Source organism: Macaca thibetana, chromosome 15, assembly GCF_024542745.1.
Source record: "Macaca thibetana thibetana isolate TM-01 chromosome 15, ASM2454274v1, whole genome shotgun sequence".
Taxonomy (NCBI): domain Eukaryota; kingdom Metazoa; phylum Chordata; class Mammalia; order Primates; family Cercopithecidae; genus Macaca; species Macaca thibetana.
The window spans coordinates 40,586,921-40,598,617 of NC_065592.1; positions in this window are offsets into that span (position 1 = coordinate 40,586,921).

An 11,697-nucleotide genomic window follows, 5' to 3' on the forward strand; every position below is an offset into this window, starting at 1 on the left:
TGTCCCTCTCCCAGGATCCTTCCCACTCTGGCTTCACCCAGCATCCAGTCCTCTCAATGTCTGCTGTCTGACAGGTCCTAAGTTTGAGAGGTGATATAAAATGTCCAAAAAAGGGTCCAAGGATGTCTCAGAAACCACAAGACTATAAGGAAGAAACTGAAGGAAGGAAGGTTTTAGTGCAGCTGAGGGAGGACTTTCTAATGGCCAGATCTCCAGGATGGAAGAGCTGCCTCTGAAGATCATGAGCTCTCTGTCTCTGGCAGGACAACTTTGGTTGGAAATGCTGTAGAAGGTTTACAGCCTCAAAAGAGAATAGACCTATTAGATCCTTTTCCATCTTAAAAAGCTATGATTCTTAGTCATTTCACCACTCCTGGCTTCAATTTCCTGATCTTTACAAGGACCCTTGAAACCCTTTTCTGCTCTGTGGTAATGGTAGACCCTTAGTAATGTTGCCACATATTCTGGTGCATCATAGGTGAAGAGGACTAGAATTAAAAAAAACAATGAATAAACACATGTATTATTCTTACTGGTGCTTTACTTTAAGGAAAACCACTGGATTAACTGGTGAGGGGACATTGCAGGAGGGAATGAAATGGTAGCTCTGTATTGTCAATATTGGAGGTAAGATGCATATATCTTCCATTCTGCCTAATGTTTTATCAGTTCATGCTTTTCCCTTCAGAAATTGTGTGCCTGCACTTAGTATATAATCCAATTTCTCAACCAGCTTTAGGAGATGCCAAATATTTAATGACACCCCACCTAGAAACAATAAATACATTTGAATCAGTCTTAGACTCCTGGGGAAAGGGATGCTGAAAATTTGATGAAAGGGATTAATAAATTATAACCAGGCTATTAAGATGTGAATCACTAAAGGCTCCTGACACTCTTTTCCTCTCTCTAATTAGAATTAGGAAACAAATAAACAGACTCACCTCCTGGTACTCAGAATTCTGCCCCCACCTTTCTGAGGCCACTTTGTTGGTCTAGTTCATAGACTTTCATTTAGATATTAAGATGGCCTTTACTGACCAGCAATAAGGTTCTGAAAATCAATTCAGAGGTAGTGCATTGGCTCTCTAGGCCAGATGCTATGACCGTATTGATGAGATGCCATTCACACAGCTGGGGAAGGGGAATGTCAATTTGTGAGCCATAGGGTATCTTCCCAATCAAAGTGCTCCTGCTGATGGATTTCAGGGCCTGCTTTAAGCTATCACAGACCCAAGCTTCATGGAAGGAAGCATAGAGATTTTCTCATCCCATCTCTTTATTTGTAGACAGAAACTGAGGCCACAGGAGAGGAAGCAAGTTACCCAAAGTCATGCAACCTTTCATAACTAAGCTCACACAAGAGCCTGGATCTCCTGACCCCTGGACCACTATTATTTCTACACCTATTATGGGGGCCCAAATTCAACAGCTTTGTATTTTAATGTTCAATCATTACATCAATGTTTTCTAATACAGACATCAGAGCCAACTACTGGCGTTGGGAGACAATTCCATCACCTCTTGAATACAAGATGTAGACTTCTGATGTCATCCTCATTCAGTTTGGGTGCAGAAACTGACTCTCTCATTCATCTTTATATCCCAGAGCCTGGAACAATGCCAGTATTGAGGAGTCTTGGAGCAGAGGGAGCAGGGATTATTTAAATGAATGAATCATGAGAATTTATCTAAGTTCAGAACTTTTTTTTTCAGTGCATAGTGACTCAAAGCAAATCATGGAAAAATGCATTTTCCTCCAAATAATTCCTAAGTTCTGCTTCAACTTGATTTTCAACAAACATTTGTTCAGGTCTACTACATTCTAGGTACTAGATATAAAGAAATAAAACGCAGCCCTATCCTCAGAAGCTCATGATCTAGTAAGAGAAACAGATGTCCTGGTGGTTACAATCCAGGGTGAGGGTATGCATGATAGACGTATATCAGAAGAGGGACACACAGACCAGAGGCAGGGGCACAGGTGACAGCTGAGCTGAATGTTGAAGTCAATTGCGGAAACGATGAGGAAAGGGGTTTTAGGCAAAGGGAATAACGTGTACTAAACACTAACATGAGATAGCTTGAGAAAGCTTGGCCGAGAATGCAGAAAGAATGCAACCAACAAATTTTAACATGTTGTACAAATGAAATTTAAAGTTGTTTGCTTCTCTGTTTGCTTTTCCAGAAGAGATCATTGGTGACTAGTGAAAGAAGCACTGGACTTGGAATAGGGATAACTTGAAAAAAATAATGGTTCCATTTATAGTTGCTAAGCTTATACCATATATCCCAGGCTCTTTATTAACAGTCACTGCATGATGGGAGAACTTTTACCTCGCTCCAGTCTGCAGATGGGGAGCTGATGTTCAGTAAGTACTAGCCTGTACTAGCATAATTGTTTTACTTCTCAGTCTTCTTAGCTGAGACCCAGGGATGTGGCATAATTTGATCACCACCTTAGACACAAGTATAAAGCCACCTTATCCTCTCTAATGGCAGGGATTTTCCTGCTGCCATAAAAAGCAGCAATCCCTCCCTCTTCCCTGAACTACCCCCATGATGATTCCTGCCAGAGCACCCAGGAATATCCCAGAACACTCTAAGACATTCATGGGAGAACACTGTCCCACCTACTTCCCTGCTCAGACACCTTTCAGCAAACTTACTTCATGGGACTGGAAGCGTGCCCCCTCAAGTGTGTGAGTGTGTGTGTGTGTGGCGGGGGGCAGTCTCTTCCATTTTCCCAAGTATGTTCTCCCATCATCCCATCCACTCCTCTCTTCCTCATATACTTCCATATATTCAGAGCCACACCCGCCCCTATAGGTCAACTATTACCCAGGAACCTTAAAGTCCATGCCGGGCGCAGTGGCTCACGCCTGTAATCCCAGCACTTTAGGAGGTCGAGGTGGGCAGATCATGGGAGGTCAGGAGTTCAAGACCAGCCTAAGGCAGGAGAATCACTTGAACCCAGGAGGTGGAGGTTGCAGGGAGCCACGATTGTGCCGTTGCACTCCAGCCTGGGCAACAAGAGCAAAACTCTATCTCAAAAAAAAAAAAAAAAAAAAAAAAAGTCCAGCAGCATCACCTTTTCTAAAGTTGCTCCTTTTCTACGTCAAACACAGAATCACTCTCTCCTCTGGGTTTTCCATTCCCTTGAGGATTTCCCTGGCATTTGTCATAGCCCAGTTTACTCTGCATCCCACAAAAGACTGAGACTCATGGAAGGTAAGGATGCTTCCCAATTCTCTCAGTGTCCTCAACACCAGCTGGGTAAATGGTCAGCCTCCCAGCTGTAAATGTTCTGAATTCCAGAGCAGATTCAAGCCCTGACTCTGCCACTTCCTAATGCTGGGCACGGCCTATGTTAAAGGCTGATGAAAAATGCAGACCTTACCTCAAGAGGTCTCCAGGCAGGCCCATGTGAGGCAAGAGGGTGCACCTTTATCTGCTTCTTGCTCAAATAAGCTTCTGGTAGTCCCATGAGCCACCTTCATCTCCACCCATGCACAAGTGAGCAGGTGTTAATGGCATGTGATCAGGTGTTCCTGATCAGCCCATCACCCCTCCTATCTAGACACATCTTCACTGCGATCTGCAGAAAGTGCTTGTCATTTCTAGGGAGTGGATAGCACCCTTCCCTATTTTCCTGCACATTTATTTTTTTCTCTCCTATTATATTCCTTTGGCCATTTTGATGAGATTTTGTATGCATGAAAATACAGTAAAATGCTTATGTTCAGATTTCTGTCTTGAACTCCATCAAAGTTTTTAAGTAGGTTGATACCTTTTAAGAAGCACTTCTGACTGAGGAACGCTCAATACTCTATCCTTTTTTCTTTTTTGACACAGAGTGGCACTCTGTCACCCAGGCTGGAGTGCAGTGATGCAATCACAGCTCACTGCAGCCTTGACCTCCTGGGCTCAGGTGGTCCTCCCACCTCAGCCTCTCAAGTTGCTGGGACTACAGCATGCAGCATCTCGCCTGGCTCATGTCTTTTTTATAGAGACGGGGTTTTGCCACATTGCTCAGGTTGGTCCAGACCTCCTGGGCTCAAGCAATCCTCCTGGCTTGGCCTCCCAAAGTGTTGGGATTACAGGCATGAGCCACTGAGCCTATCCTAATATTCTGACTCTTGATGCTAATTGGCTCGTTCTCTAAGCATTGGGGTTTTTTGCTTGTTTGTTTGTTTATTGAGATGGAGTTTTGCTCTTGTTGCCCAGGCTGGAATGCAGTGGCACGATCTCACTCACTGCAACCTCCACCTCCAAGGTTCAAATGATTCTCCTGCCTCAGCCTCCCGAGTAGCTGGGCTTACAGGTGCCTCCCACCACACCCGGCTTTTTTTGTATTTTTTTGTATTTTTAGTAGAGACAGGGTTTCACCATGTTGGACAGGCTGGTCATGAACTCCTGACCTCAGGTGATCCACCCGCCTCAGCCTCCTAAAGTGCTGGGATTACAGGTGTAAGCCACCACGCCCTGCCTAAGTATTGGGTTTGAATCCCAGCTCCTCCAGTTGCTAGCTGTGTGATCTTGAACCAATTATTTAGCCTCTTTGAGTCAGTTTTCTCATCTGTAAAATGGAAATAATGCCGCCTTTTTCACAGAGTGGTTATACCCTTAACAAATAACCACAAATTGCTCACAAGAGGTACTCAATTAATCACTGCCCCTCCCTGTGTTTAGGAGAGGTATAATGTGTTTACTACACACATCTTTCCTTCTAGATTACCTTTCTAATCCTCTGGAGAGGAAAAAGAATGGTCCAAACCCCACATTCCTCAGAAATATATTGAGTAAACTAATAATTCAAAGTGTCTATTGGATTGGAAACTGAATTTTTTAGCTTAGTAAGATCAGTTTCACTGAAAAGTTTGGGCAACGAGTTGTGATGTGAACCTGCCACAGCTCACATCCACCTTCTATCCTCTGAACTGGTTTTTCCATATCAAATCTCCAAATTCAAATATCAGCAGTTTCCAAGCAAAAATATAAGGCAGAGCTCACACCTCCCAAATCTCAGCCACCACCAGGCCCAAGATGATCATTGAGAATGTTAATTGAATGCTGTAATTATAGTGAATGCGTAATAGGCATTTTGCACTGATGTTGTACACTGCCAAGAAAATATTTACTTGGCTAACTCAAGTCCACAACCAAGTCTGTTTTTTTTCACAACCGAAATAATGTTTTCATTTGGCACCACCAGATGACACACCAGTGTGAAGCGTCCTGGATGTTTCAGACGTGCTCAAGATTTCTCTTATGCTGTGTCCCCTTGTAAGTCATCTGCCTCCTTTCTCCGCAGGACCTATACCTAAGCCTGTGTGGGTTCTTCCGTGTTCCTGTTTCCCTTTTAGGGAAATCTTTCTTGCTCAAGCCCTGAGGTGGTCTCTACTCCTCTCTCATTTTTCTCCAGATTTCGCAGTATGGTTCATAGCTTGTGGTTTGGGGCTGTGCCCTTTTCCTTGTTTTACTAAAGAGGAAGAGTTTTCTTTCCCTCTGTTTTATTCATGTTTGTTTTCAGTGTGTTTCTAAGGAGAAACAAGAACTACAAACACCTTTATGCTGCCATCTTTAGCCAGAAGTTCCAAAAGCCTTTTGAAACCCAAATCCTTTCATTTATGTTTTATCCTTCTGTATCGTGTATGCTTCTGTAAATGTCTTCAAGGCCTGCTATGAAATAAGGTGAGGGTATCTGTATATACATTTTTAAATGTCATGTTCTTCCACTGCCCCTCTCTACACCTTGATTGCTGTTTATCTCTTTGGAGGTCTCCTCATCTTTAATTTTCTTCTTTGTCATTTCTTTCATCCGATCTGGAAACCCTTCTATCCCCTAAAAGTGCTCAAAGAGGTATTCTCTTTTGACCCCTTCTCTTCCTTTAGCCAGAATACACTTGCCAGATGTGTACTTAGTTCTCTCCCTTTGCAGCCAAATTGTATAGGTTCCTACAGAAGTTCCCTCATTGTCCATGTGCTCTGAATCTCCAAACCAAGCTTGTCCAGTCCGCAGCCTACAGGCCACATGCAGCCTAGGATGACTTTGAATGCAGCCCAGCATACATTTGTAAACATTCTTAAAACATTATGAGATTTTTCTGCAATGTATTTGTTTTAAGCTCCTCAGCTATCGTTAGTGTCAGTGTATTTTATGTGTGGCCCAAGACAATTCTTCATCCACTGTGGTCCAGGAAAGCCAAAAGATTGGACACCCCAGCCCTAAACAAAACAGCAGTGTGGTATGGCTCTCCCAAAACCCTCTCTACCACTGCTGTGGAAACCGCTGCTTTCTGGCCTTGATTGAAAGGGCTTTTGGGAGAGCTGCTTTTAGGCAGCCCATACTGTGTCCCTTGTCTGCAGACCTGCTGTATATTATCGAGACGAGCCCCCAGATAGCTGAAGAGCCCCCTCATTCCTCCCACCACATCCCCCCTGGGGCCGCTGAGCAGTAGAAGCATGGCAGAAGCAACATCCTGCTCACCAGCGTTCCCACCTGCTTCCTGCACCTGTTTTCTTGGGTTCCTGATCCAAGGGGAAAGGAAAGATGATTCAACCTTGCATGTGTGTTTATCCTGCTGGTGGAATGTCATTAAATATGGAAAATCATGCAAGTAGAGTTCCAAAGAAATGGATCACTGGATTGATGATCCCCTGGACTCATTGTGTTCATGGCTGAGAAATCTGGTTTCTCACAAAAGATACTTTTGGCCAGGCGCGGCGGCTCACGCCTATAATCCTAGCACTTTGGGAGGCCAGGGAGAGCAGATCACGAAGTCAGGAGATCGAGATCATCATGACCAATAGAGTGAAACCCCGTCTCTACTAAAATTACAAAAATTAGCCAGGTGTAGTGGCATGTGCCCTGTAATCCCAGCTCCTCGACAGGAGAATCACTTGAACCAGGGAGATGGAGGTTGCAGTGAGCCGAGATCTCGCCCGCCACTGCACTCCAACCTGGTGACAGAGCGAGACTGCATCTTTAAAAAAAAAAAAAAAAAAAAGTTACTTTCAGGAGCCTGAGGAATATGAGGGAGGATAAAGTCATGACCTGTCACTGATGTAAATAAAACAGGAGGTATAAGGCATGGGATTTACTGGCAATAGCTTCTACTAAGAAGCTCTTATTCGCAAAATCCTTGAGAGGTACCTTTTATACTTTATTTCATTCAGTCTTTCCAATAATCCCACAAGCAATTACCCCCATTTTATGCACAAAGATATTAAGGATTCTTGTAGATAGTAGAAAAGACCAGAAGAGTATTTGATTACACTGTTTGGTGATTACTTGTTAAAAACAAAAATGTTTTAATATTTTACTTTGAATAGGTCTTCCATGAAGCTGCAAATTGAGAGGTGAGGCTGACCCTGCGCTTCATGTCTTTGAGCAATTTGAAGTTAGGAAACAGTCTCTCCTGCAGTGCTTTTGAGTATGGGAATAAAACCTGCTTCTCTCCCAGGCCCGCAGGCCTTCTTCCTAGGGTGAGCCCTTAGCATGGGCAGGTCAGCTACACAAGTGAAGATACCCAAAGGCATCACCATGGCTCCAGGTCTATCACTGTGTGTGTGAATATGACTGAATAGTACTTCCCAACTATACCAAAGATCACAAGACTTTTGAACTAGAAAGGCTGTTAGAGATTCTAACTCCTGCATTTTAAAGAGATTGCAACTGAGGCCGAAGCTGGTAAAGTGCTTTACTCTGTTTATGTTTTTTTAACTGTGTAAGGACAAAAAGTCAGTATCATAACAAAATAAATTTCCTCCTTCACGTTTTCATAACTTTCTCTAATATTGAAAAGGAAAAAGAGAAAATAGTCCATAAATGCAGCTCCAAGACAGATGCCTACAGTCTGCAGGGAGGAAGAAGAAGAGGAGTGTACTGAGGTGTGAGGCTGAGAGGGAGGTGAAGAGAGAGCACTGACGAGAGAAAGGGCCAGGGAGAAGCAGAGATGACCTTGGCAGTCCAAAGAGTTCCATATTCCAAGGATGCAAGGAAGACCTCATTTATTTATTTTGCAAATTAAGTTAGAACTGTTTCCTGGTCCATCCATCAAAGGCAGAAGAGAACACTATCTTACTCTCATTACTCCCTCCCCTCCCACAGATTGTACAAAAACCTCAAGGGCTTACACATTTTGAAAATGTTGTTAGGCAGGAAAAGCCCCCTGCAGCTCTCAGCTGGAGTGACCATGACTGTTCCTACTCCTGCATGGACACTGAAATTAGTCCCTCGCCATGCATCCAGTGCCCCAACCATTGATCCAGGAACCTCACCGCCCATCCAGTGCCCCCGACACTCATTCAGTGCCCCTCCATTTAATCTGCATCCCCCCCATGCAGTGCCCCTACCATCCATCCAGTGGTTCCCACCATCCATCCAGTGACCTTTGCCATTCATCTAGTACTCCTTATCTTCCATCCGTGCCCCCCTGTTCATCCAATGGACCCCACCATCCGTCTAGTGCTCTCACCATCTATCCAGTGCCCCAACCATCCATCCAGTGACTCCCCATCCACCCAGTGTCCCCACCATCCACCCAGTGACTCCGCTGCCCATACAATACCTCCCATACCCATTCAGTGTCCCTTTCATTTATCCAGTATCCCCCATTATATAGTGGCCTGCTATCCACCCAGTGACTCCCACCATTCACCCAGTGCCCCTCACCTTCCATCCAGTGTCCCCACCATCCATCCAGTGACCCTCATTGTTCATCTAGTGCGGTCACCATCCATCTAGTAACCCCACCATCCACCCAGTGACCTCACCATCCATCCAGTGGCCTCACCATCCATCCAGTGTCCCCACCATCCATCCAGTGACCCCACCATCCACCCAGTGACCCCACCATCCACCCAGTGACCCCACCATCCATCCAGTGACCTCACCATCCATCCAGTGACTCCACCATCCATCCAGTGACCTCACCATCCATCCAGTGACCCCACCATCCACCCAGTGACCTCACCATCTGCCCAGTGACTCCACTATCCATCCAGTGACCCCACTATCCTCCCAGTGACCCCACCATCCACCCAGTGACCCCACCATCCATCCAGTGACTTCACTATCCATCCAGTGACCCCACCATCCATCCAGTGACTCCACCATCCATCTAGTGATTCCATCATCATCCAGTGACCTCATCATCCATCCAGTGACCCTCATTGTTCATCTAGTGCTCTCACCGTCCATCTAGTAACCCCACCATCCACCCAGTGACTCCACTATCCATCCAGTGACTCCACCATCCACCCAGTGACCCTCATTGTTCATCTAGTGTTGTCACCATCCATCTAGTAACCCCACCATCCACCTAGTGACCTCACCATCCATCCAGTGATTCCACTATCCATCCAGTGACCTCACCATCCATCCAGTGATTCCACTATCCATCCAGTGACCTCACCATCCATCCAGTGACTCCACCATCCATCCAGTGACCTCACCATCCATCCAGTGACCCCACCGTCCATCCAGTGACCCCACCATCCATCCAGTGACCTCACCATCCATCCAGTGACCCCACCGTCCATCCAGTGACCCCACCATCCATCCAGTGACCCCACCATCCATCCAGTAACCCCACCGTCCATCCAATGACCCACCACCCATCCAGTGACTCCACCGCCCATCCAGTGACTCCACTATCCATCCAGTGACCTCACCATCCATCCAGTGACCCCACCATCCATCCAGCGACCCCACCACCCATCCAATGACCCCATCACCCATCCAGTGACCCCACCATCCATCCAGTGACTTCACCATCCATCCAGTGACCCCACCATCTATCCAGTGACCCCACCACCCATCCAGTGACCCCACCATTCATCCAGTGCCTCCCACATTTATCCAGTGCCCACTCCATCTGTCCAGTATCCCCCACTGTGCAGTGCCCTATGATCCATCCAGTGCCCCCCACATCCATCCAGTGCCCCTTCCATCTACTAGTATATCCCACTATGCAGTGTCCCCACCATCCATCCAGAGCCTCTACTATCTATCCAGTGCCAGCATGATCCATACCATGCACACCAGCTGTCTAGTGCTGCTACTATTTCCTGCAGAAGAGTCTTGCTTGCCCAGTGTCTAAAAGCCAAAACTGGCCTTTAAGAAAAGGTCATAACTTTTAGTACCCTGTCTTTTCATGTACTGTCATGCCCTTTAGCCCCAAAGATGCAATGTCACAGCTGGTTCAGTCATCTACCCATTTTGAAATCTGCATTCACCTCCTCTTGAATCCACTGGGGGTCAGACTACTTACCTCTTCAACCCCACTAAACTTTGGGATGTCCTGCTTTTCTCCCACAGCTGTGCTTGTGAGTCTATCAGAGAAATCTCAGACCTCAGAAACACAAAGCCCAACCCAGGTGAAACAGTTTTCTTTATTTATTTTTCTTTTTTAACAAGGCATTTTTTAGGCACCTGGTAGATGCCAGGCATTATTGATATGCTATTCAATATTCACCACAATGTTTTGCTGTTCTTAGAAGATCTAAGCCTCAGCAATGTATCCAGGTTCACTCAGCTATAGCTGAGATTCAAGTTCAAATAGAAATCCCCAATGACTGGGGTTTGAAGCAGCACATTCTGCCTTCACTCTTGCTAAATTTTGTGAACCATAGAATCATAGAGTTGACAAGGTAGGCTTCATCAAGACCAGTTGCCCTGAAGATATAGCATTGCTGGTATATAGTCTCCCCAAATATAGTGGAGAATTGGGCACTGTCGTCATTTGAGGAGCTTCTATAGCATCGACTGAAATCTCTACCGTCCTTCAGTTTCTGCTGCATGTCCTTGCTTGGGGCCACATTCAACCAACCCAATCCCTTCTTCCTCTAATAGCACTTCAAGGTTTGAATGGAAGGCCTCTGTCTTCCTTCTATGTCTTTTGCAGCCTAATCATCACTAGTTTCTTCTAGTTTTTTTTTTTTTTTTTCATCCATGGTTGGTTTCACTCTCCGCCTTTCAATTCTTGTGTGAAGCTGGGTCATCAGGGAATTTTGAAAGAAGTATCAACTACTATCAGTGAATCACTGGGCATTTGTGTTGAATAAATCCTCATCCCACTCTTTGATAGACTCTACAAAGTGCTGGAGACATTTGATGATTGCGTGATTTAGAAATATTCTTGAAAAACCTGCCCAGTGAGTAACGAGGTGTTTACCTGTAATTACCTCAGAACAAAGGTTAAGCACTTTGGAATATTAAAGACATTTTAGATTATTTTGAAAATTTGCAAGAGTGGAAATATGAGAACATCTGTTCTTTAAAATCCCTGTAAAATATTCATGTACAAATAACTTTAAAATACTAAATACTGAATTTCTTTAGAGTCATTTGGGTATGTGAGTTCAGGAAGTCTCAGCTGGGAAGAGAGAGAAATTTTCCTAAGAGTTCTTCCTGAATCTTTTTATTTTACAATTTTCTTTATAATACTACACCTTTCCTCAGGGATTATTGCCATGATATTTAAATAGGGTTTTTTGTAATAAGGGTTTTTAAAAATAGATTTTTCTTGGCAAGGGAGAGGAGTTCTCTTGGAACTGTTCTAGTCTCTGAGATAAACATTATGTAAAGGAGTGTTTATGCCATGAACCCAGAGATTCACCTGAAGCACTGTCATGCCCTCTACAGAGCATTTTCACATTCATGAGTTTCATTCCAGCCTCGAATATAGGCAG